The sequence below is a fragment of the Cynara cardunculus genome (genome assembly GCF_001531365.2).
Source record: "Cynara cardunculus var. scolymus isolate 2C chromosome LG 2, CcrdV1, whole genome shotgun sequence".
Lineage (NCBI taxonomy): Eukaryota > Viridiplantae > Streptophyta > Magnoliopsida > Asterales > Asteraceae > Cynara > Cynara cardunculus.
In genome coordinates this window covers 56,795,977-56,800,432 of record NC_037529.1, presented here as the reverse complement: position 1 = coordinate 56,800,432, position 4,456 = coordinate 56,795,977, and the positions used below count along the sequence as shown (strand labels likewise).

Sequence of the window (4,456 nt, the reverse complement as noted above, 5' to 3'; positions counted from 1 at the left end):
ATACTTATTAATATAAATATTATTATTATTTTTCTATATAATTATATAATTATAGAAATAAAACATAAAACATAAAACATAAAACAAAAAAAATTGAGATTTGATATATAAATAAGACGTAACATAATTTATATTACATTTTCATTTATTTTAAAAGTAACATTATCTGTAGTACAATTAACACGTAAAAGTTGTTGGTACTTGTTTATTCGATCTAAATATGAGGTAGCCCATGCAACAACACACATATAGCATAAATGAAAAAAAATGTGGAGTAATAATAGGGATTAGGTATCCTTCTGCCAAGTCTAGTTTCACATAATGGTTACGGTTAACGTACCCAATTGCAAAACTTACATGTTGATACCATGATGGCGGAGTAGACCTAAGCGGTAAGTATGTTGAACAACTTGTAATGTCTATAACGTGTAAGATCACATTATACTTTGAAGCAATCAGGACACCAATTTCAGGCATGGTCATCCAATGTTCAATCGGGCACCTCGATCTGATTGAAAGAAGTTTAAAATATTGTAAACTACATTCCAATACTGACATCCAAATATGTTGAGGTATTATGTCTTGTATGCATCTAACTCTTCCATCAAGTTAAACCGAATTGTTGGCCATGCATCTTCATGAAGACCAAGGTGGACAACTATTGCTCGGAATCTACAATTTTCATTACCTCTGATCACATCATGTACCTGTCTGATGTAAGGGTGAAACGTTTATAGGAAATTGATTAATATATAGATGTGCATTATAATTATTGTTGAAAAAAGAACTATGTCTCGATGGTTCCTGATAGCTTGTTTCATTGAAGTCAACAAATGATGACGCGTTCGAACAACAACGTCTAAAGGGTCTTTCAACTGTAAAAGATGGATCAACATAAGTTGTAAAAGACGAATCAACATGAGGTTTTCTGAAAAGTTTATCCTCCAACGAGGGACGTGCACGAGTAGTCTTGTTAACAACTGGTTCAAGAACCCATGTTTTGATGCATTGGTTATGTCTTTTATATTCCTTAGAAAACTAAACTTACCAGATCTCGATTGTTTTTTAAATTCCTCGGTAAACATTTGCACTTTATCTTCACAACCAATATCATCATCTTGTAAAGATTGGCACGATGATAAATCAAGCTTCATCCAAAATACATTAATCGAATCAATTGGGATAGGATGCCCTTTGTTGGAAAATAGCATTTGTTCATGCGCACATGACAACCCATAACTTGTACCTAGTATACAATTACAATTTCCAGAGAATAAGCCAACAGATTGAGCATGTCGATATTCCTGGAGTGTTCTGTTTAGTGTATAAGGTGAATCTATTATTATGTATTTTTAATATGCTAAAAGCGTAAAGATTTAATACAAATTAATTCCTAGATATTCATGATGATTAAATAAAAAATATTTAGTGTTAAACTCATTTTGAAGATATTAACGAGACAGTTATAATGATATAATTTATAAAAACACGTATTTTTTAAATTAGTAGCTCTTTAATTTTCAATAATAACTATAACCTCTATTTTATAAAATTATATAGACATTTTCATAATTAAGAAATATTTTTTTAAATAGAATGAAATATAATATTATAATAAAAAGTAAAAACCAAAAACAATATTTGAGAAAGTTGATATGCTCCAAAGTCGAAACCAACAAAATTTATTTTAGTTTTTATTTTAGATGATGTATTTTAAAATATCTATTCTGTTGTTTAAAATGTGACATCTTTAATATTTAAGTAAGGACCGAGAGTCTTACCCGTTAAGTGAGAGCGATAACTCTTACCACGGTTAGCGCTTGTCGAGTAAAGAAATAATTCTAACCCTTCATACGATCAAAATCGGATTTGACTTGTCAATAATTGCCGTATTCCGATAATATTAGTTGTTGACATTTGGTTTTTTGTGTGTACTCAAAAACAGAAAAAGATGATGAGTGGTCTACCTGTTTTTTCTTTCTTACTCTCTAATATTCTTTTTTGCTTCTATTCTTCCCTGCTAAGTGGAAGTTTCAAAGCCAACCCACATCTATAAACTGTAAAACAAAATAAGAGTAATTAAATAAAGAAACGTAGTGTCTAGGGTTGGTCAGGAGGGTCTCTTAACGCCTTCTTGAAGGAGGATGAGGAGGAGGATAAGGAGGAGAAAATGATATCAGTTTTGGAAATGAAGTGGGGTGTGATAGTATGTAAACGATAATATAGAAAGGATAATATATATATATATATGTATATATATATATATGTATATATATACATATGTATATATATATGTATGTATATATATATGTATGTATATATATATGTATGTATGTATATATATATATGTATGTATATATATATGTATGTATATATATATGTATGTATATATATGTATGTATATATATATATGTATATATATATATGTATATGTATATACTAGTGGTGTACCCGTGCGATGCAGCGCGGCTGAATCACAATTCTAAAACATTAATTTGACTTTGAATCATGAGTTTGTGTGGTTATTTTACAAGTTAACTAAAAGATTTTTATATAGTAATTTGTAAGACTAATAATACAAAACATTATAAAAAAATTAATTTTTTATTTAAATTATTCTTATAACAGGTCGATTAGATAAAAAAGAAACAACAAAATGTTTGTGGTGTTATTTAACTCCATTCTTGTTAATATCACGAAAGAAAAAGCTGATAGACAACACACTTCTCTTTGAGTTTTTTCATACTCCAAATCCCTTTTGTATTTTAGGGTAAAAAATATAGTTAAAACTCAACAAATGTAATCAATTCAATAACATAAACATATCAAATCATCTAAAAATAACAAATTAAGCCTCATTTGAATCCAGTAATATCAAATGAAATACAACTTTAACCAGGTGGTTCTCCCTGTAAAACAAGGTCTCAAATCCACCATATCTCATACATTTGGATTATTTCATCATCGACACATGAAAAAATTGAACGCTCAAATTATATAATCAATGCAACATAGAAATATCAAATCATCTAAATTGAATAATTGAAGGCTAGTTTAAATCCAATAATATTAAATAAAGTACAGTTTCAACCGAGTGGTTCTTCTCATAGAACAATTGGATTATTCCTTCACCAGCAAATCAAAAAAAGTTCCAGACAAAATTATCAAAAATGCTCAGAGTAAATAACAGCTCCATTGATCATGAATTTTCAGAAGCAAAACTGTCTTAAAGTTGTGTATTCAATCATTACTGCAAAAATATTTCCAAATCTCGAACACAAACATGATCAAACCACATTTTAAATGAACTTATATTTCAGTTTTACTCAGATCGGTTCATATTAAGAAATTCAACCATTTTTATATCCTGTACTTCATTGATTGCTCTCAGAAGCGTGGATAAATAAATCAAGTCACTCCCGACAAAAACAAAGCAATAAAACACATATACTTACATATATACCTCATAAAAAAATTGAACCAAGGAAAAAAACTTAAGATGTGATGAGGCAGAGAATATGAAATTTAACCTATAATTGATAATATGTAGCCGTCGATTTGACACATAAATGACAATAAAAAAAGGTACAAAAAGGCTGAACTGCAACACTTAACAGCAATAGATCTGATTTAGCACGAGCATTGGGGCTTTCTTCTTCATCCAATTCGTTATTTCAGAGAAACCCGAGGTGCTACGTGCAGATTAAAACCCAAAAGGAAAACAAAAACTTTGATAGAATATCATTTCTAGTGGGGAAGTGAATCTGTGAGGCTATGATATGTAAGCAGGAGCATATGATTTGTCAAACAGAGTTCTAAATATGTAAGCAGGAGCATATGAGGAGGGGATATGAATTGCAACACCGTTCTAAATAAACAACCCAAAATGCCTTAAACAAAACAGAGTGGTCAAATGTAATATTTCATGAGTTGATAACATTTATTGATCTCACACCTAAAACACTAAAATTTTGAAAAATTCTACGTGTACCCATTCATGTATATATATATGTATATGTATATGTATATGTATATGTATATGTATATGTATATGTATATGTATATGTATATGTATATGTATATGTATATGCATGTGTGTGTGACACAAGTTGGATGACCTGGGAACGTGAATGTATCTGGTACCTAGAAAATTAATTCATCAGGAACATGGGGAAGCACTTCTCGAACAGTTTCAGCCATGGCAAACATGTTTGTTATGTCATCATCTGAAAGATGTGGAGTGAATCTCGTGAGGGAACCTTCAGCAACTCCTATGGTACTTGGCAAAGAAACATTTGAAGAAGATGTGATGGCTTGAGATGCATTTATTGGCCACAGATTCCACACAACATCATCAAAAGTAGTTTGAGCATAGGTCCTCACTATGACTGCAAGCTGCCTCATGACTCTACCAAGACCAAAAGATCTGATAGTTGTAGAAGTATTGGCTCCAAAC

General features: G+C 30.3%; 5 non-coding genes across 5 annotated transcripts; all 5 read right to left on the bottom strand.

The window, feature by feature from the left end:
• Positions 1 to 2,655: 2,655 nt before the first annotated feature.
• LOC112508328 lies at positions 2,656 to 2,765 on the bottom strand. The gene has a single exon (XR_003068703.1). It is a non-coding gene; the product is annotated as a small nucleolar RNA snoR97 (small nucleolar RNA).
• An 87-nt stretch (positions 2,766 to 2,852) lies between these two features.
• On the bottom strand, positions 2,853 to 2,969 carry LOC112508315. Its single transcript, XR_003068694.1, has one exon. It is a non-coding gene; the product is annotated as a small nucleolar RNA Z278 (small nucleolar RNA).
• A 198-nt stretch (positions 2,970 to 3,167) lies between these two features.
• LOC112508314 lies at positions 3,168 to 3,259 on the bottom strand. Its single transcript, XR_003068693.1, has one exon. It is a non-coding gene; the product is annotated as a small nucleolar RNA Z223 (small nucleolar RNA).
• Positions 3,260 to 3,332: 73 nt separating this feature from the next.
• On the bottom strand, positions 3,333 to 3,422 carry LOC112508344. Its single transcript, XR_003068718.1, has one exon. It is a non-coding gene; the product is annotated as a small nucleolar RNA U36a (small nucleolar RNA).
• Positions 3,423 to 3,542: 120 nt separating this feature from the next.
• Positions 3,543 to 3,702, bottom strand: LOC112508345. Its single transcript, XR_003068719.1, has one exon. It is a non-coding gene; the product is annotated as a small nucleolar RNA snoR134 (small nucleolar RNA).
• Positions 3,703 to 4,456: the final 754 nt, after the last annotated feature.